The sequence below is a fragment of the Chiloscyllium plagiosum genome, chromosome 9 (genome assembly GCF_004010195.1).
Source record: "Chiloscyllium plagiosum isolate BGI_BamShark_2017 chromosome 9, ASM401019v2, whole genome shotgun sequence".
Taxonomy (NCBI): Eukaryota; Metazoa; Chordata; class Chondrichthyes; order Orectolobiformes; family Hemiscylliidae; genus Chiloscyllium; species Chiloscyllium plagiosum.
Window position 1 is genome coordinate 73,378,481 of NC_057718.1, and position 24,401 is coordinate 73,402,881.

General features: G+C 40.9%; 1 protein-coding gene across 1 annotated transcript in view; it reads right to left on the reverse strand.

Annotated features, from left to right (window-relative positions):
• Positions 1-18,222, reverse strand: part of LOC122552940 (5-hydroxytryptamine receptor 1E) — an 89,944-nt gene extending 71,722 nt beyond the window's left edge. Inside the window, exon 1 of the mRNA XM_043696217.1 lies at positions 17,500-18,222. The gene's annotated coding sequence lies outside the window, so the exon portion shown is untranslated. The remainder of the gene's footprint in view (positions 1-17,499) is intronic.
• Positions 18,223-24,401: the final 6,179 nt, after the last annotated feature.

Here is a 24,401-nt window from a genome sequence, read left to right on the forward strand (position 1 = left end):
GTGCTGCACAGGGGGGTGGGTGTGGGGGCACACGGCAGGGCCGGGACTCGTGTGCAATGTGCTGCTGCCTAGTCTTCTGAACGGGGAGAGGACTTAGCAAATACTCACTGTGTCACTCCCATTGAACCGACTGGGGTGGGGGTGAGGGGGATGGGGGTAAGGCTTGAGTAATGCTGCAGGTCCTTTACACACAAGTGTGTGCCTGTTCAGAAACAAACCCTGAGGCAGATATGGAGCAAGGCAGACAGAGAGAGGAAAAAACAAATTTCAGAAAACTCCGAGCTCCAGAGGAGAGGCATTGAATCGATTAACCAAACAAACAATTATCTCAACAAAATAGTGCCCGCCCATCTCGTTTGGATAATTGAGGTCCCTCTGTATATAAACAGCAGGAAAGGGCAGTGTTTGTCACTGGCCACCCGGGTGTTTTCCTATCTTCCTGGTGGTGGAAATTGAATAAAGATTCGTGCACTTTGTGTCTTCCACTGTGTCTCACACCTGCACACACACACCATGGGTGCTGGGTGAAAAAAATAAGCACTACCGCAGTTAGGTGGTAGTGTGGGGGTTAAATGGAAAAAAAGAAAAAAAGAAAAGAAAAAAAAAATTAACAAGGAATTCCCTCCCCTTCACTGTTTTGATCACACAGCACTGCCCTTTGAAAAAAAATATATATAAACAGCAGGAAAGGGCAGTGTTTGTCACTGGCCACCCGGGTGTTTTCCTATCTTCCTGGTGGTGGAAATTGAATAAAGATTCGTGCACTTTGTGTCTTTCACTGTATCTCACACCTGCACACACACACACCATGGGTGCTGGGGATAAAATAAGCACTACCGCACTTAGGTGGTAGTGTGGGGGTTAAATTTAAAAATAAAAATTAAACTGGAGTCTCACTGCCCTCTGAAGTGAAGGGCAAAAAAAAAATAAACAGCAGGATGAATCCAACCCAGCCAATTACATCAACTTGGCGAAGATAAGGACTGCAGATGCTGGAAGTGAGATATAAAGCTGGAAAAGCACAGCAGGTCAGACAGAATTTGAGGTGAAGGAAAGTCAATGTTTCCGCTCTTTATCAAGATGGGGCATGTGGAGGGTGCAGAACCTATAAATAAATAAGAGGAAGGTGGGGCTGGGGGAAGGGTAGGACAGATGATGCTAGGTGGATGCAGGTAGGGGTTATTGTGACTGGAGCAGATGAGTTAGTAGGAAGATGGACAGGTTAGGTGAGGAGGAGGAGAACGGCTGGCATGGAATAAGGCTGGGGGTGGAGGGACTTTGATGCTGGTGAAGTCAATATTGAGGCTATTGGGCTGTAAACTCCCCAAGTGAACTTTATGGTTTGTTCAGCACCACTCGTGACTCCTCAGATACTGAAGCAGCCTAAGTTTAAATGTAACAAGATCTGGACAATAGCCAGGCTTGTGCTGACAAGTGACAGGTAACATTCGTGCCACACAAATGTCAGGCCATGACCATCATCAATAAGAAACAACCTAACCACTACCCCCTTGACATGCATAACACATAGAACAATACAGCGCAGAACCGGCCCCTTGGCCCTCGATGTTGTGCCAACATGTGAACTGATCTAAGCCCATCCCCCTATACTATCCTATCATCATCCACATGCTTATCCAAGGACTGTTTAAATGCCCCTAATGTGGCTACATTAACTACATTGGCAGCAGGGCATTCTATGCCCTTACCACTCTCTGAATAAACAACCTGCCTCTGACATCTGTCTTAAATCTAATACCTCTCAATTTGCAGCTATGCCCCCTCATACAAGCTGACATCATCATTCTAGGAAAAGGACTTACACTATCTACCCATCTAATCCTCTGATTATTTCGTATGTCTCTATTAACTCCCCTCAACCTTCTTCTCTCCAATGAGAACAGGCCCAAGTCCCTCAGCCTTTCCTCATAAAACCTTCTCTCCAGACCAGGCAACATCCTGTTAAATCTCCTCTGCACCTTTTCCAATGCTTCCACATCCTTCCTGTAATGGGGCAAACAGAACTATACACAATATTCCAAGTGAGGCCGCACTAGCGTTTTGTGTAATTGCAGCATGACATCATGGCTCTGGAACTGCAGTGGCATGGTGGCTCAGTGGTTAGCACAGCACCAGGGTCCCAGGTTCGATTCCAGCCTTGAGTGGAGTTTGCACATTCTCCCCGTGCCTGCGTGGGTTTCCTCCGGGTGCTCCGGTTTCCTCCCACAGTCCAAAGATGTGCAGGTCAAGTGAATTGGCCATGCTAAATTGCCCACAATGTCCGGTGCATTAGTCAAAGGGAAATAGGTCTGGGTGGGTTACTCTTCGGAGGGTCGGTGTGGGCTAGTTGGGGTGAAGGGCCTGTTTCCACACTGTAGGAAAACTAATCTAATTTAATCCAATCAACTCAATTCCTCTACCAATCAAACCTAACACAACGTATGCCTTATTAATAGCACTATCAACCTGGGTGGTAACTTACAGGGATCTATGTATATGGACACTAAGATCCCTATGCACATTCATACTATCAAGAATCTTTCCATTAATCCAGTATTCTGCCTTCCTGTTATTCTTCCCAAAGTGAATCACCTCACACTTATCTGCATTGAACTCCATTTGCCACCTCTCGGCCCTGATGGTGTAACTCTCAGCCTCAGTTACCATCACTGAATCCCCCATTATCACCATCCATGGGGTTACCATTGAGCAGAAATTCAACTGGACCCGCCACATAAATACAGTGTAGAAGAGCAGATCAGAGGCTCGGAATACTGCAGCGAGTAACTCACCTCCTGACTCCTCAAAGGCTGTCCATCATCTACAAGGCATAAGTCAGGTATATGATGGAATATTCCCCACTTGCATGGATGGGTGCAGTTCCAACAACACTCAAGAAGTTAGATACTATCCAGGACAAAACAGCCTGCTTGATTGGCCCCACATCCACAAATATCCACTCCCTCCACCACTGATACTCAATAACAACAGTGTGTACTATCTACAAGATGCAATGCAGAAATTCACCAAAGAACCTCAGTCAACACCTTCCAAAGCCATGACTATTTCCACCTAGAAGGACAAAGGCAGCAGATACATGGGAACATCATCATCTGCAAGTTCCCCTCCAAGCCAATCACCATCCTGACTTGGAAATATATAGACATTCCTTTACTGTCAATGGGTTAAAATCCTGGAATTCCCTCCCGAACTGCACTGCGAGTCAACCCACAGCAACGGTTCAAGAAGGCAGCTCACCACCACCTTCTCAGGGAAACTAGGGATGGAAATTAAATGCTGGCCAGCCAGAATGCCTACATCCCACAAATGAATAAAAAAGGCGTGAGATCTGACTTCCAAAGCAGGTTCTGTTCACCCAGCTCAAGGAAGGCATGCAAATGAGAGGAAAACAAAGGAAGCATTTCAAAGAACCCCTGAAGGCTACCCTAAAAAATGTAACATAAATATCAATGCATGGCAGGCCTTTGCTCAGAAGAAGCCAACTTTGAGGAAACTCCTATATGAAGGGATGTAATTCTTTGAGAATAACCAATGGCAAAAGACATATGGTGAAGGAACCAGACAAAGGAATGGCAGCAGTCTCAAAACCGAGGACAGTTTCACTTCCTGGAAACACTTGCTAAATATTTGGTCAGATGTGTCACTCTAAGATTGGGCTCATCAGCCACACAGAACCCTCAAAATCCATGCTCAATCATTTTCCTAGGTGAACAATCATACTTATTAGCAAGTGATTGCTGATGATAATGGGTTATCCAGGAATTAGAATAATTAGGTTTTAATTCCTCTCATTTCTTTGGGTAACTGATAAGATAATTCAATCATCCCTCCCAGATTTTCAGCTTCAATTCATTGGGGTCTTCTTTGTATTGGTCTGAATGCTGAGTAATAGCCTTCTACAATTTTCAACTTTCTGGACAATTCTTACAGAGTTTGGGATTTCTACATGGTCCTGCTATGCAATGCCTATCTACATTGTTGTGACAATAATCTGTCAAAAGATCTGAGCTGTTAAACTTTCTGGACAATTCTTACAGAGTTTGCTGCTGTGTTTGGGATTTCTACATGGTCCTGCTATGCAATGCCTATCTACATTGCTGTGACAATAATCTGTCAGAAGATCTGAGCTGTTAAATTTTGTGACAATACTATGAGAGTTGTATTTTGTCCTGGCTTATTTTAAAGAGAGGTTTAAGGCAAAGGTGATGAACAGTCTACCAGAGTCATTAGAGTTAACAGCTTGTAAACCCTTGGTTTTATTTTAAGTTGGAACAATAGAAGCAGCCTGAATGGGTGTGGTTAAGCTCTCACAGAACCAGGATTTTTAGCTTTAGTTTTCTGCAGTTGCTGTCGGTGTCTCAGCAGGGTCGGAAGCTGCAGTAAATCTCGCCCAGCTGCTACACTCTCTCACAATTTTCTTGACTTTTTTTCCGCCTGGCCTACTGGGGTTACATGTGAAACAATCTGCATTTTGCCAAGGGTGTAATTATGGGATCTTACTATATTGGAACAGTTAATTAGTAATAGTTATTGTAATTATTATTCTGTTAAGTTATTCCAATTCCTCTTTCTTTTGTGTCATTTAACTATAGTGGATGAATGAACAGTATTTTCCTCTAAATCCAGTAGCTTGACCAATCGAATTGCATAGAACATAGAACAATACAGCGCAGTACAGGCCCTTTGGCCCTCGATGTTGCGCCGATCCAAGCCCACCTAACCTATACTAACCCACTATCCTCCATATCCTCCATAATGGGTGTGGTTAAGCTCTCACAGAACCAGGATTTTTAGCTTTAGTTTTCTGCAGTTGCTGTCGGTGTCTCAGCAGGGTCGGAAGCTGCAGTAAATCTCGCCCAGCTGCTACACTCTCTCACAATTTTCTTGACTTTTTTTCCGCCTGGCCTACTGGGGTTACATGTGAAACAATCTGCATTTTGCCAAGGGTGTAATTATGGGATCTTACTATATTGGAACAGTTAATTAGTAATAGTTATTGTAATTATTATTCTGTTAAGTTATTCCAATCTGGAATTCAACAACTTTAAAATAAGAAGTAGTTAGGGTCTTGACTATCTTCTGAATATTTTGAGGGAGTTTGGTCTGGTCCATAACTTTTTTTATCCAAAATTTAAATAGCAGTGTATCAAAATCACTTAACAGTTTGAGAGTCCCATAGATGTTAAGCATCCTTTGCAAACTTTTATGTCTATACTAAAAACTCTTAACTCAAACATTCCTTGCTTCATCAGGAAAGACTTCAAATAGCCTTGCTGAGGCACTTCGGCTTTCTTCCTGGTGAAAATAGGATCTGTTTGAAGTGAGGGTGGGAATTATCGATCCAGGTTCCTGATGTCACTTTAGATACTCGGTGGAGAGTCTCGGAGAAATTAAGCCTTTGACAGAGCAGAATGATTGTTCTGTTTGCTACATTCCATAATCATCACATTACTTTATGCGTAAGCATTATATTTTTTAACTATTACTTCATTTTTATTTGCACAATGCGTGAGTTTGCAACTAAAACATTCCAGGATTGCTAGTCTTATTTTATTTGCATTGAATCATTTACAATTAAAATCAATCAAATTGTATATGTTGGCATATAATAGATATCTATAGCTTGTTGCACAGAGTACAATATTTTGGAGGCAACCATTTTGGTTGTAATGAAGATTAAAAAGCAATTATGTGAAAAGAGCAAACATTTGAAAATTACACTTATTGCAGGTAGGACGCAGAAGGTAATAGTGGAAGGATGCTTGTGGATTGTAGGGCTGTAAATAGTAGAGTGCCTCAGGGGTCAGTGGTGGGCCCATTGTTGTTTGTTATCTACATCAATGATTTAGATGAGAATGTATAAGGCATTATCTTTGAGGAGAAAGTGAGGTCTGCAGATGCTGGAGATCAGAGCTGAAAATGTGTTACTGGAAGCGCAGCAGGTCAGGCAGCATCCAGGGAACAGGAGAATCGACATTTCGGGCATAAGCCCTTCTTGTTAGAGGGGAAAGAATAAAAGGGAACCTAAGGGGCACCTTCTTACACAGAGGGTGGTATGCATAGATGGTTGAGGCAGGTACATTAATAACATTTAAAAGGCATTTGGACAAATACATGGATAGGCAAGGTTTAGAAGGATTTGGGTGAAGTGCAGGGAAATGGGGTTAACATGGATGGACATTTTGGTCGGCATGGACCAGTTTGGGCTGAAGAGCCTGTCTCCATGCTGTTGGACTCTTGGTTTGATCAAGAGGAGGAAAACAGAATATGAAGGCAAAATTGCATAAAACAAAGAAACTGACTATAAAAGCTTCCATAAATAGGTCAAGAGAAAATTATTAGGAAGGACAAATGTCAATCTCCTCCAGTAGGAAGCTGAGGAAATTTTAATGGGGAATGAAGAAATGACAGAATGCATACTTTGGACTGTCTTCACATAAAAAAGGCACAAATAATCTTCCAGAAATGTTAGGAAATAAAGAGTCTAGTGAAAGGAAATCAGTAGCAGTAAAAAAAAGTAGTGCTGGGGAAATTAATGGAGTTAAAGGATGACAAATCATCAGAGCCTGCTAATTTATATGCCAGCATAGTAAAGGAAGTGGCCCGAGAAATATTGGATGCTTTAGTGGCTATCTTCCAAAATTCTGTAGACTCTGGAAGAACTCTTACTTACTGGAAGGTGGCCAATGTAGCCCCACTATTTAAAAAGAGCAAAGTAAAAACAGAATGACTGATCAGTTAGCCTAACATCAGCTGTGGGCGACCGACTAGAGTCTATCATAAAACACATGATAACAAAATACTTTGAAAACATTAACGAGATTAGATAAAATCAGAATGAGGTTATGAAAGGGAAATCATGCTTAACTAATCTAGACATTTTTGAGAATGTCACTTTTGTTATTTACTCCTGGGATGGTGGGTCACTGACTGGCTAACATTTACTGCCTGTCCCTAGTTGCCCTTGAGAAGGTAGTGTGAGCAGCCTTCTTAAACCATTTGCTGTATGTAGACTAACAATGCACTTAGGGAGGTAATTTCATGATTTTGAGCCAGTGCCAGTGAAGGAATGGCAATATACTTTTAAGTCAGGATGCTGCATGGCTTGGAGGGGAACTTGTATTTGATAGTGTTCCCATATATCTGCTGCCCTTGTCCTTCTAGATGGAAGTGATCATTGGTTTGGAAGGTGCTTTCTGAGGATATTAAGTGAATTTCTGCAGTGCATCTTGCAGATAATACTGCTATTGAGCATCGGTGGTGGTGGGCACAGATACTTGTGAACATGATGCCAGTCAAGTGGTTTTGTCCTGGATGGTGTCAAGTTTCTTGAGTATTATTGGAACCACACTCATGGAGGCAACTGAGGGATTATTCCATCACACTCCTGACTTGTGCCTTTGTATAATGGATAGGCTTTTGGCGAGTCAGGAACTGAGTCACTCTCACAATATTCCTAGCTTTTAACCTGCTCTTGTAGCCACTGTATTTATATAGTGGGTCCAGCTGAGTTTCTGGTCAATGGTATGTTGATAGCTGTGGATTCAGTAACACCATTTAAAGTCAAGCCACAGTAGTTATATTGTCTCTTATTGGAGATGGTCTTTGCCTGATATGAATGTTCCTTTCCACCTGTCAGCCCTGGCCTGGATGTTGTTGAGATTAGATTAGATTAGATTAGATTACTTACAGTGTGGAAACAGGCCCTTCGGCCCAACAAGTCCACACCGACCCGCCGAAGCGTAACCCACCCATACCCCTACATTTACCCCTTTACCTAACACTACGGGCAATTTAGCATGGCCAATTCACCTGACTTGCACATCTTTGGACTGTGGGAGGAAACCGGAGCCCCCGGAGGAAACCCACGCAGACACGGGGAGAACGTGCAAACTCCACACAGTCAGTCGCCTAAGTCGGGAAATGAACCCTGGTCTCTGGCGCTGTGAGGCAGCAGTGCTAACCACTGTGCCACCGTGCCGCCCACCTGCCACCGTGCCGCCCACCTGCCACCGTGCCGCCCACCTGCCACCGTGCCGCCCACGAGATCTTGTTGCATTTGAACATGGACTGCTTTAGTATCTGATGAGTTGGGAATGGAGCTGAACATTATGTAATCATTGGCAAACATCCTCACTTCGGACGTTACAATAGAGGGAAGGTCATTGATGAAGCAATTGAGGATGGCTGGGCCTAAGACACTACCAGGGGTGGCACAGTGGCTTCATGGTTAGCATTGCTGCCTCACAGTGCCAGGGACCCGGTTTCAATTCGGCCTCGAGTGACTGTCTGTGTGGAGTTTGTACATTCTCCCCGTGCCCGTGTGGGTTTCTTCTGGGTAATCCAGTTTCCTCCCTGTACAGCTTTGGATGCACAAATTAGGTGGATTTGTCATTCTAAATTGCCCACAGTGTCCAGAGATGTGTGGGTTAGGTGGATTGGGTCAGGTGGATTAGCTATGGGAATTGCAGGGTTACAGGGATGGGGGAATGGGGGGAGGTGAGTCTGGGTGGGATGCTCTTTGGAGAGTTGGTGTGGACTTCTTGGGCTGAATGGCCTGTCTCTACACTGCAGGGATTCTATTTTATTCTATTCTATTCTCACCCTTTGCAGTTCCTACAGAGATGTCCTGGAGCTAAGATGACTCACCTCCAATAACCACAATCATCTTCCTATGTGCCAAATATGCTTCAACCAGTGGAGAATTTGTATAATGACCTTCATTGCAAGAGGATATGAGTTCAGATGTAACGATATCTTATTGTAGCTATATACAGAGTCTTGGTGAGACTGCATATGGGTTATTTTGTACAGTTTTCATTTTTCTACCTAAGGAAGGGTATACTTGTCACAGAGAGAGTGCCGTTGAAATACATTAGGTTTTTCCTGGGCATGGTGGGAACTGATATATAAGGAGAGGTTGGTTTGATGGGGTGTTATCCACAAGAGTTTTAAAGGAGGACAGGGGGTCTGATTGAAACATATGAAAACTAGATATTGGGAGGGTGTTTACCCTGATTTGGGAATCTACACACAGTCTCAAGGTTTGGGGTCAACTTCTTAGGACTGAGAGGAATAAGCATTTCTTCACTCAAAGCATAGTGAAACCATGGAATTGTCTGCTGCAGAAGACGGTGAAGGCCAAATCATTGAATATTTTTGAGAAACAGTTAGTTTTTTTAGATTTTGAGAGATATGGGGAGAAAACAAGAATATATAATTGAGATAGGGGATCAGTAGTGAGCTTTTTGAATTGTGGAGCATATTTGAAGGGCTGTATTATTTCTATATTTTAAAAGTAAGCAGCAAGGTGAATAAAAAGAAAGAAAATAAACAGAGGGAAAAGTACAAAACATAAAGCGAGATATTAAGAATTTCTTTAAATATATAAAAGTCATAGTCCCAGTGAACATTAGTCCCTTAGAAAACAAGACTGGGGAAATAACAATAGGGAGTCAGGAAATGTCAGAAGAGTTGAACAAATGCTTTGCATCAGCCTTCACAATATAGGATATGTACAGCATTTCAAAAGTACTAAATGATTAAGGGGTTAAAGGGGGAAGGAACTAGACACAATAACTATCACTGGAGAAAATTACTCAGGAAGCTAATGGAACAATAGTTCAATAGATCCCCTGGACCAGATGGGTTACATCATAAAATTTTAAAGGAATTAACTACAGAGACAGTGGATGCACTGATATTAATTTTCCAAGAATCCTTAAATTTGGGATAAGGCCCAGAGGATTGGAAAATTGCCAAAGTACTGTACTGATTCAAAAAGGTTGAGAGAGGTCAATCTGTTAGGGGAATATTATTTTTTATTATAAAGTCTATTATAAAGGATGTTAAAGCAGAACATTTAGAAACACATTTTATAATTAAGCAGATGGCTTCCTGAAATGGAAATCATGCTCGACAAATTTGTGAGTTTTTCCAGGAGTTAATAAGCAGGATAGATAAAGGGATATCAGTAGATGTAATACACTAAGAAAGAAAATAAAGATCTGCAGATGTTAGAAATCTGAAATAAAATCAGAAATTGCTGCATAAACTCAGTAGGTCTGGCAATATCTCCGGAGAGAAAGCAGGGTCCAGTGACCATTCTTGTATTTGGATTTTCAAAGGTGTACCAAAGGTGGGCGGCACGGTGGCACAATGTTTAGCACTGCTGTCTCAGAGCGCCAGAGACCTGGGTTCAATTCCCGCCTCAGGTGACTGACTGTGTGGAGTTTGCACATACTCCCCGTGTCTGCGTGGGTTTCCTCTAGGTGCTCCGGTTTCCTCCCACTGTCCAAAAATTGTGCAGGTTAGGTGAATTGGCCATGCTAAATTGTCAATAGTGTTAGGTGAATGGGTAAATTTAGGGGAATGGGTGGCGGGTCGGTGTGGACTTGTTGGGCCGAAGGGCCTGTTTCCACACTGTAAGTAATCTAATCTAATAAGGATGCTTAGTAAGATAAGAATCCATGGTGTTTGGGGTAGAATATTAGCATGAACAGAGATTAGCTAACTAATAGGAGACAGAGAGTTGGGATAGGTCTGAAACATGTAATTAGTGTAACGTCACAGGGCACTACAATTAATTACACTATATGTTAATGATTTGGTTGAATGAGATGAATGTACCAATCACCAAGTTTGTGAATGACACAGACACAGGTGAGAAGGCAAACAGTGAGGATAACACAATGGTCTGCATAGGGAAATATATAACTTAATTGAATAGGCAAAAACTAGACAGATGGAGTATAATGTCAGAAAATGTGAGGTTATGCACTTCAGGATGAACAGGAGAGCTGACTATTATATAAATGGAGAAAGATTGCAGAAAACTGCAGCAAGAAGAACTTTGGAGGTCTCAGATCATGAAACACAAAAAGCTTGCAACCAAGTTTGGTCAGTAATAAATAATACAAATATCATGTTCATCTTTATTTCAAAGGAAATGGATATCAAAATAGGGATGCTTACTTAAACTATAAAGTTAAAAATCACACAACACCAGGTTATATTCCAATAAGTTTATTTGGAAGTACAAGCATTCAGAGCACTGCTCCTATGATGCTGCCCTAATAGCTATCTGAAAAAGGAAATCTACTCCATTGTAACGAGATGAACAGCATGAATTTTATTCCAAATCAGTCTTGAAACATAATGCTTGCTTACTTAGTGATATTGTAAAATATAAAAGTATAACTTCTATGTTACCTGCAAGCAAATTCAGCTTGTTCTTACTACATTCTCTCATTCTCTTAGCTACATTGAGTCATCCAGCGTGGAAACTGACCCCTTAGTCCAACTCATCCGCCCTAACTAGAAATCCCAATCTGCTCTTGTCTCATTTCCCAGCATTTGGCCCATATCTTCCTATTCATATACCCATCCAGATGCCTTTTAAATGCTATAGTTGTTCCAGTCTCCACCACTTTCTCTGGGAGCTCATTCCATACATGCACCATCCTCTCTGTGAAAACGTTATCCTTCAGATCCTTTTTAAATCATAGCCCTCTCACCTAAAACCTATGCTCTGTAGTTTTGGACTCCCCCACCCTAGGGAAAAGACAATGGTTATTCACCTTATCTATGCCCCTAATGATTTTATGAATCTCTACTAGGTCACCCTTTAGCTTCCGAAGCTACAGGGAAAAATGCCCCAGCCTATTCAGCCTCTCCCTGTATGTCAACTCTAGATGTCCCGGCAACATCATTGTAAATCTTTTCTGCACCCTCTCAAAATTTAACAACCTCCTTCCTATAGAAGGGCAGCCAGAAATCTTTGCAATATTGTAAAAGCGGTCTCACTAATTTTCTGCACAGCTGCAACATGACATTCCAACTCTATACTCAATGTTCTGACCAATAAAGGCAATAGTGCCAAATGCCTTCTTCACCATCCTGTCTACTTGTAACTCCACTTTCAAGGAAATTTGTAGTTGCATATTTGTTCTGCAGCATTCTCCAGGCCCTCCCATTTAATGCATAAGTCCTGCCCTGGTTTGCCTTATCGTAATGCTACACTTTACATTTGTTTAAATTAAACACCATCAGCCATTCCTTAGCCCACTGGCCATCGGATCAAGGTCCCATTGTACATACTTGCTACTCTCAATCAATAACACGGTGAACATAATTCCTGCAAATTATAGCAAAGTCATCCCATACTACTCAATATAATCTTTCCATTGTGGCTTTGTTTTAAGGACAGCAATTGTAATTTGTAGAATTCTTATTTTGTGAGTGTGCACACCATATTTCATATGATGACATTAATTAAACAGCACTTACACATGATTTATGTAATATTTCATGTTAGAAATCATAGTAAAAGTTTTTATTTAAATTTCATAAGTTATAGTGATTCAAGATGGGTGCCAAATTCACTTATTACTGCTACCATTGTGAATATATCTCAAACACTTTTAATTAATTTGTTTTAGTTCTGATTATATTCTGCACATTTTTTTAACCAAATATCTTGGGAAAAATCTCTGAGCAACTGGTTGAAGAATTAAATCTCAATACAAAATGCTCCTCATTTCCTCAATGAGTGTTTGGACCATTGACTTCACTGTTGCATAAGCAATTTACACAGACACAGTGTAACAGCAGAGAAGGATAGCCATCAACTCTATCACTCTTAAAGGAATAATTCCAAGCCTTATTTTCAAATTTCAATCAACAACACTCATATCTAGTTTCATGGCTTTTGTCAACTCACCCATGCATGTGACAATTTTTTTTCAATGTATTTAGGAAGGCATACTCTACTCTAAATAAATTGTGCTCACAAGAAGCATTAAAATTAAGTTTGCTTTGCTCAGAAGACAAGGCAACTCTTCTAATTGGTTTTCCTACCAACAATGGATAGAGGTGAAATTTGGAGGTGCTAGCAGGATAACCAAAGTCAATTTTCAGGCATGGAAGATGTCATTTTTTGACATTAGAAAATGAATCTGGGGAAACGCTTTGGGGAACAAGGAAATGACAGAGGAGTAAAACAAATATTTGCATCATTCTTTATGGTAAAATATATTTTGAATATCTCATTAATGCAAAAGAATATGGATGAAAAATTAAATACTACCATCATTACTAGGGATGTGGTATTAGACAAACTAATGAGGTTAAAGGCAAATAAGGCCCCTGTCCCTGATGGCTTGTATCCTAGGATCCTAAAAAAAGGAAGGTACAGAGACAGTGGATGCATTGTTTGTCATTTTCCAAAAATTGTTAGATTCTGGGAAAGTACCACAGGATTGAAAAACTGTTAATATAACATCCCTATTAAAAAAAAAGGAGTGTGGGAAAAAGCACGTAATAGTAGGGTTAGGGTTAGTCTAACATCTATTGTTGGAAATGTATTGGAATCAATTATTAAGGAACTAATCGCAGAACATTTAGAAAATCATAATCTAATCAAGCAGAGTCAGCATGACCTAATGAAAATGAAATTGTGTCTAATTTGTTCAGAATTTTTTAAGAAAGTCTCAACAAGAGTGACAGAGAGAAACCAGTAAATGTGTTGCATTTGGACATCCAGAAGGCATTTGACAAGATACCTCAAGAAAGGTTAAGTCATGAGATAAGAGCCTTCGGTGTTAGAGCTTATTAGCATAGATGGAGACTTTGCTAATGGATGAGAAACAGTGAGTGGCAATTAGGGGTTCTTTTTCAGATTGGCATACTATGACCAGTGGGGTTCCACAGGGATCAGTGATGGGACCACATCAGTTTGCAATGTATGTTAATGACTTGGAGGAAGAAATCTACTCAACCTCTCTTCATAGCTAGCACCCTCCATACCAGGCAACATCTTAGTGAATTTCCTCTGCACCCTCTCCAAAGCATCCACATCCTTTTGGTAATGAGACGACCAGAAATATATGCAGTATTCCAAATGTGGCCAAACCAAAGTCCTGTACAACTGTAACATGACCTGCCAACTCTTATACTCAATACCCTGTCTAATGAAGGAAAGCATGCCGTATATTGATCTGCGTTGCCACTTCAGGATAAAATGGACCTGAACACCCAAATCTCTCTGTCCATCAATTTTCCCCAGGGCTTTTCCATTTACCGTATAGTTCACTCTTGAATTAGGATCTCCCAAAATGCATCATCTTGCATTTGTCCAGATTGAACTCCATCTGTCATTTCTCTGCCCAACTCTCCAATCTATCCATTTCTGCTGTATTCTCTGACAGTCCCCTTTACTATCTACTACTCCACTAATCTTAGTGCCATCTGCAAACTTACAAATCAGACCATCTATACCTTCCTCCAGATCATTTATGTATAACACAAACAACAGTGGTCCCAACACCAGCCCTGTGGAACACTACTGGTCACAGTTCTCCATTTTAAGAAGCTTCCTTCCACTATACCCTCTGTCTCCTGCTGGCCATCCAGATCTTTATCCATCTAGTTAGTACACCCTGAATCTCATGCAACTTCACTTTCTCTATCAGCCTACCATGGAGAACCTTATCAAATGCCTTACTGAAGTCCATGTATATGTATATGGCATCTACAGCCCTTCCTTCATCAATCAACTTTGTCACTTCCCATAAAAATTCTATTATGTTGGTAAGACATGATCTTCCCTGCACAAAACCATGTTGCCTATCAATGATAAGTCTATTTTCTTCCAAATGTAAATAGATCCTATCCCTTAGTATCTTCTCCAGCAGCTTCCCTACTACTGACATCAGGCTCACTGGTCTGTAATTACCTGGATTATCCCTGCTACCCTTCTTAAACAAGGGGACAACATTAGCATCTTTGAACCCATGTTCAAAGATGCTTCAAAGATGTCTATTAAGGCCCCAGCTACTTTCTCTCTTGCTTCCCTCAGTAACCTGGGACAGATCCCATCTGGACCTGGGGACTTGTCCACCTTAATGCCATTTAGAATACCCAACACTTTCTTCCACCTTATACCAACTTGACCTAGAGTAATCAGACATCGATCCCGAGTCTCAACATCCATCATGTCCTTCTCCTTGGTGAATACTGACGCAAAGTACTCATTAAAAATCCTACCCATTTTCTCTGACTCCATGCATAACTTTCTTCCTTTCTTCTTGAAACTAATTCAGCAGGGGGATGGGAACCAGAATTGTAGCTCCAGGGTACAGGAGGTTGAGAGTAGTGAGGTCATGAATAAGGTTTCAAGGTCGCAGGAGAGTGCTGGCAGGCAGGAAGGTGGTTTGAAGTGTGTCTACTTCAATGCCAGGAACATCCAGAATAATGGAACAAATAATTGGATTTTTAAAAAAAACATTCCATCCATTTGTTAAGAAGTCTAGGGTGATGACTTAGAGTCATAGTCATAGAGATGTACAGCATGGAAACAGACCCTTCGGTCCAACCCGTCCATGCCAACCAGATATCCTAACATAATCTCGTCCCATTTGCCAGCACTTGGCCCATATCCCTCTAAACCCTTCCTAATCATATACCCATCCAGATGCCTTTTAAATGTTGCAATTGTATCAGCCTCCACCACTTCCTCTGGTAGCTCATTCCATACACATACCACCCTCTGTGTAAAAGAGTTACCCCTTAGGAGCCTTTTAAATCTTTTCCCTTCACCCTAAACCTACGCCCTCTAGTTATGGACTCCCCACCCTAGGGAAAAGACTTTCTCTATTTACCCTATCCATGACCCTCATGATTTTATAAACCTCTATAAGGTCACCTCTTAGTCTCCAATGCTCCAGGGAAAACAGGTCCAGCCTATTCAGCCTCTCCCTATAGCTCGAACCCTCCAACCCTGACAACACCCTTGTAAATCTTTCCTGTACCCTTTCAAGTTTTGCAGCATTCTTCCGATAGGAATGAGACCAGAATTGCTTGCAGTATTCCAATAGTGGCCTAAGCAATATCCTGTGCAAGCACAACATGACCTCCCAACTCCTATACTCAATACACTGACATCTGGTAATTGTTGATTAATTATCACTATAATGTTAAGTATTATACAAAAATGAAGTTAATTTACCTTCCTCGTTACATAAAGTACATTATTCTAGTTTGGAAAATATCATTAAAATAAATACAACAATCAACACATTTTAAACGTTTACAGTGGTCATGAAAGAATAAAACAATTGTTAGGGAGATAATCGTGAGAAATATTAGAGACAAGATTTTTATCTGTGGACTTGCTTCTCATAGCTTCGCCAAGAATAACGCCAAAATTTCCAAAACTTGGAGGCAACATTTTCACACATGAAGTTATTTGGAGGGCTTTACAACCCAACTTAAATAGCTTTACAAGCCAAATTTAAAAAAAAATGCTCTGGAAAACGTTACCTTGAAGGAACCCCCATTACCAGGTCAATTCAATTCACTTCCAAAATGACATCTGGTGTTCCGAATTATTCTTTTCCGTCTGAATATATTTCATTTGACAAGTACAACAGAGTTCACGCAAAGCTCCTTCATCACACTGCCGACTGCATATTTTTTAAACGCGCCTCTTCAGACAGTGGAATCCAAGCTGCCAATGACCTCAGTGTCATTGTTCAAGAGCTCCAAGAGAGGACTGACTAAACTCCAACAACCCATCCTTCAGTCTTCAAACGAGTTGAATTGACAGGGATATGATGCTGCACTTAACGAAATACTGCTCTTCCAAGGTCAGTGTATATTAATGAATATTCTGAATAAATATCCTTTTTCCCTGCATCTTTTCCTAATTGATATTCACATTTCTTTTGAATTTTTCTCTGGTTCCGCGTTCGTCTGCGTTATCCTTTGAATTTCAACTGGGTGCAGGTGGTGGATGGTGAATCTGTCATGTGTCCCTTAATAGCTGTAATGATCATTTAAAACGAAGTACTGTACTTGCACTTGATCCGATGTATATATTTTTTTCATTCAGCGCGACCTGTCGCTCATTCACAGAACCCCACTCCAAAAAAGATTCCATCAGTAAATATCCACTGAAACGAGGCACTCTCGTCCTTTGCCGTCCTTAGCTTGCGGCTCAAATTAAAAGCACAGGAACAGTGTTCATGTAATAGGTAAGTAGGCTTTTCTTTATGAAGGTAAGCAAAGATGAAGTTGTTCCCTGATGCATTCTGAATCAGCCGCCCGTACCCCTCAAAGCTCAGTCCCGAAGAATTTTTATTTCTCCTGACAGCTCTCAGTCAAGGTCACAATGCAAATTCAGATCAGAGCTCAGGTGGAATTTTCTCAATCAATTCCCGTACATCAGCAGATTTTTCTAAGAATCAACTGTATGTCAAAAATATAATGTGTGTTGGGTGGGGTAGGGGTGGGGGTGCCTGGAGTGCTAACTGGGGATCAAGGATATTCCAGACATCAATAACGTCAAATGCAACTTGATTTACAAAAATAAACTCCTCGGTAAGGAGCTAAATTCCGATTGCTAAACATTATCAAAATATCACTGAAAAATCGAATTGATTTGTTGAAAGATAATTAAAAAATAAAATCTGCACATACCTCACCACCTGGCACGGCTTCAGTCTCCAGTTAGTTCTTGTCACCTTGAATTGTGGTTCATTGCCCAGAATCAGGAATCAGAGGAAAGATCCTACCAGCTGCAGACAAATATGTTAAGATTCGGTGTTGGACTTCCTAACCTTTCACTAGATACCCTTTCGTCAACTTCTAACCGCAAACGAAACATTTCCTCTCGTAAACTGCAATCTCCTTCCCCGTGCAATATCTCCAGCTCAGGTCGAAGCGCTGTTCAGCTCGGAGATCCTGCAATCAGTCTTAACAACAATAGGACGGTGATGGGAGACTGATAGTTACATTCATTAGCACGTTCTTAGTTTGTGTACATATTTTTCTACATATGTGTGTGCGTGTGCTTGTGGCACAGCGAGCAAAATCCTCACCGAACTGGAAAGATTAGGGACGAGAGCTGATGAGCTTGGATGCTGGAGTAAACTGCTGCAGTTTTCCAGAAAGAACCAGTAAATGAATGCATCTCCTAAGCCATCTGCAGAACACCAGGGGGAGCACCGAGAAAAGGGCGGCTCGCTGCCTGTACCACAGGTTCAAACTTCTCTGCCGGCTTCACCACATAGGACGGATAGGGAGTTGATGCCGTGAGATTCAGTTCATACATTCATAAAGGCAGTTCCGTACGATTCTGCCATTCACTGTCAATATGTAACGTTCTAAACATCTAGAAATAGCTGAGGGTGCTGAATGGATCGTTTTGCGAAAGATTAGTTTGATGAAACTTCATCAACTTTCCTCATGGGGACCTGGGTGTAATAGAACAATTGTGAAGGACAAGAAGCAATATGATATAATTTATACCTATCATTTCCAAACAGTTCTAGTTAATCTGCTGCACTTTCACACATCGGCAGCAAGGCCCAAATGTAACACAATTCTCTTGCTTATGTTTTAGTCACTAATATGCAAAAATCTAAATACTTTGATTTAGAGTCATAGAGATGTACAGCATAGAAACAGACTCTTCGGTCCAACCCGTCCATGCCGACCAGGTATCCCAACCCGATCTAGTCCCACCTGCCAGCACTCGGTCCATATCTCTCCAAACCTTCCTATTCATGTACCCATCCAAATGCCTTTTAAATGATCAATTGTACAGCCTCCACTACTTCCTCTGGCAGCTCATTCAATACACGTACCACCCTCTGCGTGAAAAAGTTGCCCCTTAGGTCTCTTTTATATCTTTCCCCTCTCACCCTAAACCTATGCCCTCTAGTTCTGGACTCGCCCACCACAGGGAAAAGACTTTGTCTATTTATCCAATCCATGCCCCTCATAATTTTGTAAACCTTTATAAGGTCAGCCCTCAGCCTCCGACACTCCAGGGAAAACAGCCCCAGCCTATTCAGCCTCTCCCCATAGCTCAAAGCCTTCAAACCTGGCAACATCCTTGTAAATCTTTTCTGAACCCTTTCAAGTTTCACAATATCATTCTGATAGTAAGGAGACCAGAATTGCAAGCAATATTCCAACAGTCGCCTAACCAATGTCCTGTTTAGCCGCAACATGACGTCCCAGCTCCTGTACTCAATACTCTGACCAATAAAGGGAAGCGTACCAAACGCCTTCTTCACTATCCTATCTACCTGCGACTCCACTTTCAAGGAGCTATGAACATGCACTCCAAGGTCTCTTTGTTCAGCAACACANNNNCATTTATCTGAATTAAACTCCATCTGCCACTTCTCAGCCCATTGGCCCATCTGGTTAAGACCCTGTTGTAACCTGGTTAAGATCCTGTTGTCCACTACACCTCCAATTTTGGTGTCATCTGCAAACTTACTAATTGTACCTCTTATGCTCGCGTCCAAATCATTTATGTAAATGACAAAATGTAGAGGACCCAGCACCGATCCTTGTGGCACTCCACTGGTCACAGGCCTCCAGTCTGAAAAACAACCCTCTACCACCACCAGTTTGAGCCAGTTCTGTATCCAAATGGCTAGTTCTCCCTTGATTCCGTGAGATCTAACCTTGCTAGCCTGTCTCCCATGTGGAAGCTTGTCGAGTGCCTCACTGAAGTCCATATAGATCACATATGGAGGGCACCTGCTCTGCCCTCATCAATCCCCTTTGTTACTTCTTCAAAACACTCAGTCAAGTTTGTGAGACATGATTTCCTACGCACAAAGCCATGTTGACTATTCCTAATCAGTCCTTGCCTTTCCAGATACATGTACATCCTGTCCCTCAGGATTTCCTCCAACAACTTGCCCACCACGAATGTCAGGCTCACTGTCTATAGTTCCCTGGCTTGTCTTTATCACCCGTCTTAAACAGTGGCACCACGTTAGCCAACCTCCAGTCTTCTGGCACCTCACCTGTGACTGTCATATTTAATCGTATTTCATTTCAAATAAGAATACTAGGGACAAATGGAAAACAGAATTAACCTAAACTGATTGGTTGGTTTGGCTTGGTTCCTGTTATTGTCTGAGGAGCATGAAAATGCCTGACTGATGTCTGAAACAAAAACAGAAATCACTGGAAAATCTCAGCAAATCTGGCAGCATCTGTGGATAGAAATCCTTCTTCAGAACTGATCGTAGCTAGGAAAAGGATGGTTTTTAATACAGAAGATGGGGTGAGGAGGAAGGAGAGAGAATAGGTGGAAATAAAGCCCAAAGAGAGAGAAAAACAGTTGAACAAAGGAATAGTTAAAGGTCAGTTTGGGGACTATTCATGATTGTCAATGGGTACTGTGTGGTAGCAGCCCTTATGATGCCAAAGTCTGATGTCTAGGTGTGTGGGAAAGCATGGAAAAAGGTGCTCAAGCCATAAAATTGTTGCACTTGATATTGAGACCAGAAAGTTTGTTATGAAGGTGAAGGCATTTACTGTACCTTTAAGAGAAACTGAATGCTGTTCTGAACTGAGAGATTACAAGCACCTGTGTACAGCCTAGGCGGGGGCTGGGTATTGAATTAGTGCCCAATCTCCATCTTCATCTCTGTGAGTAAAGTTTACCCAGGCAGAACAGAAAAAGAAGGGAAAGAAGTTACAATTTTGAGAGATACGGGATCTAATTAGTGTCGAGAGCGTGGTGCTGGAACAGCACAGCAAGTCAGGCAGCATCCGAGGAGCAGGAGAATCGACATTTTGGGCATAAGCTGATCTCCAGCATCTGCAGTCCTCATTTTCTCCTTGGGATCTAATCAATCTCTAATAGAAAGAGATGAACGTACTTGCACGCTTTCTGACATGTTACCCAAGAGAGTGGTAATTTGTGGAATAAATGGACAGAAATTTAGCATTCCCATGAGTAAGATTTAGTTAGAGAGCCAAATCAAGACTGGGGAAGTAACAGTGGGAGAGATTGACAGAGTGTCAGTTCCAGGAATCCAGTTTGCTCTTAGGAATGATTCAGCAGGATCCAAGGTGGGAGTGACACCCCTTATGGTGGAGAAGCCAAAAGTACCAGGGAATTGACGAGTTAAAAGAAAAATACGCTGGAATTTTCCCAGATTATGCAGGAACAAAATCCCACTGTTATAAGTCACAGCACGAAGCATAAACTAAAGAGCAAGATGAAGGAGTTGAGGTTCAGTTAGCTTTTGATGTAATGGTGCATGAAAAATCTGTACAGGCAGAGGATCAGGCAGAAGTGTTTAGTCCTGAAAGGCTAATGGACTTTTAACAGAAAGATGAGACAATAAAATATATATGTCTGCAGTCCTCATTTTCTCTTAGGGATCTAATCAGTTTCTAATAGAAAGAGATGAACGCATTTGCACTCTTTCTGACAAGTTACCCAAGAAAGTGGTAATTTGTGGAATAGATGTGTACTCAGAAAAGGAATCAGAAGTATTCCTGAGAGTTATTATCTTAAAGATAGAATCCTAAGATTAAAATGGAGACCATGGCAGGTGAGTGCAGAGGAGAAATGGAAGTGCTCCAGGTTGTGTTGCTGGTAGCATACAGACAGGAAGTGTTATGGGTAGCACATGGGTAGGAGGTCACCTAGGTGTGAGGAAGCCTCAAACTAAGGTACAAAAGCACTTCTATTGGCCTGGACTGGACAATGATGTGATTAAATTTTGCTGTACATGTCATGCGTGCCAAATGTAGGTAAGCCACAGGCAATAATAAAACCAGCATCTTTGTTAATAATCCCCGCATTCAAAGAGCCTTTCATGCGGGTTATGTTCAATTGTGTAGGTCCCCTCCCTTAAACTAAAAACAGGAACCAGTACTTGCTAACCATATTGGATGCATCTACCAGATTTCTGGAGGCCATTCCATTAAAGAGTATTGAGGCAAAAAGGGTGATGGAGGAGTTAGTAGCTTTCTTTACTTGGTATTGACTACCTAGAGAGATTCAGTCAGACTCAGGGTCTAATTTTACTGCTATGCTATTTAAGGAAGTCATGGATAGTTTAACAGGACTTTAAATCAAACGCATACCATTCTGAATCCCAGGGAGCTTTGGAAAGGTGGCAGCAGACTCTGAAGACCATGTTAAGAGCATATTGTCAGGATTGCGTGAATGATTTGGATAAAGGTATCCCATTCATATTGTTTGCCATTAGAGATGCCCCAATTGAATCATCTCAGTTTACTCCCTTTGAGTTAATACTTGGCCATGAAGTAGGAGGGCCTTTGAAATTAATTAAAGAAAAATGGACAGGATCGAAGTCGGAGATCTCACATTGGATTATGTATCTGAGGTGAGAGAGAGATTAAGTCAGTTAGATGAGTTAGCTAAACAGAATCTGAAAAGGGCACAGCATAGAATGAAGCAAGTGGCAGATAAAAACTCTGGAATTCAGACTTTTTCCCATAGGGATGACTTATTAGTATTGTTACCAGTGGTAAGAGATCATTTCAATGAAAAGCTTAGTGGTCCCTATCAAATTGAGAAAAAGTTGAGTCAGCTAAATGATTGGTAAAGATGCCAGATAGAAAAAAAAAACTGTCATGTGAATATGTTGAAACCTTATTATAATAGAGACAGGGAACTGGAGAAGCAGGTGTTAGTTACTGCAGAGTGAGGAATCAAATACAGATGTTATGGAGTTTGATGTGCCTCAAAATACACTAAATAATGAGGAACTCCTTGAGGACTGGGATAGATTAGTGAACTATCTGTCTTTGGAGCAAAGAATCCAGTTGAAAATTGTATTGCAGCAGTATGAGGACATATGAAGGAATAAGGTGGGGAGGACTAATACTATTGTGCATGAGGTGGAATTAGGGAATACTATTCCAATTAAAAAAAACACCACTACAAGGCTAATCCTTTCAAAGAAACACAGGTCCAGAAGGAAGTGGATGTGAAAATATCATCAAACTGAGTCAGAGTGAGTGGAGTTTGCCAATCGTGTTTGTTCCCAAACCTGACAGGACTCAACAATTTGGTGTGGACTAACGGAAGGTCAATGCTTTAAACAAATTGGACTCCTATCCAATACCAAGTTTGGAGGACTGTGTAGAGAAAGTTGGACAAGCCACTTTCATCACAAAGTTGGACTTACTGTGTGGTTATTGGCAGGTACCTTTATCAGATAAAGGAAAGACGTTTCTGCATTTCTAACCCCAAGTGGGCTATATCAATTCAAAGTGATACCCTTTGGAATGAAGAACACAAAATTTCAATGGACAGAACAATGCCAGGAGGCATTTGACAATCTAAAAGCAGTACTAACCACCACACCAGTTTCTGCTAGCAATATAGGAGTTGGAACTGTACTGCTACAGGAAGTTGATGATGAAATTGAACAGCCAATTGGCTACTTTTCAAAGAAACACCCACAGAGAAACTACTCTACCGTCAAAAAAGAATTATTGAGTTTGATACAGACCTTACAGCATTTTAATATTTATGTCACGAGCAATGTGTTGGAGACAGTTATATACAGTGACCACAATCCTCTTACATTCTTGGAAAGATTTAAAGACAAAAATATGAGACTATTTCATTCGAGTCCTATGTTACAGACTTTTAATTTACAAATTGTACATGTTGGGGGCCATAACAATATGATAACAGATGTGTTATTGTGGATTTAAAGGAAAAAGTATAAATAAGATTGGACAGATTCCAATGTTTTATATATATGTGTGCAGAAATTAATATGAACTTAGATTAATGACCTATGTATTTCATTGTAACAGGATTAAGAATAAGAAAAACAAGAAGGCATCTTTTCATTATGATGGTTCAATTTTTTCTTAAACAGCGAGGTATTATGAAGTTGAAGGCATGTACTGTACCTTTAATAGGGATGAATGCTGTTGTGAACTGAGAGTTTATAAGCACCTGTGTATATGACTAGATGGTAGTCCCAGAATGCACTTGGAAATTGAAAATATGTAACATTTGGCTGTGAAATGGATACCTGAGTTTTGGTTGCTTTTTTAACAACAATTTGAATTTAACCAGTTTAAATTATGCCGCAGGATACTAAAACCCAATCAAGTTTGAATTTATTGTTTTGCCAACATTGAACCATTAATATGATCTGATGTTAGGGATACAATAATACAGACATGTTGAAAATTGCAGAGAGAACAGCTGCCATCAAGATAGATCCAAGAAATTATGAAACACTCTCTATCAAAGGTACCTCATCATATGAAACATGATCAGAATAAAAGGAAAGAAGATAATCCAGGGAATTCAGCAACTGGAAAACTGAAGACACCAAAGACGACAGTAACTGTATGGTTTTGAAATTACATTGATGTAATTTTAATAAGTGTCTTATTGGAATAGCATATTGTTATGGAGTTGGAGGCAGATAATATGCAGTTAAAAGAAACAGGTCTTAGATCTGTGAATAGTCATTGTTTAACGTTCACTTTTAGATTTAAAAAATAATTTGATGTTATTTTCTTTAAATAGTTGAATTTGGGGGTTCTGTGTCACTCAT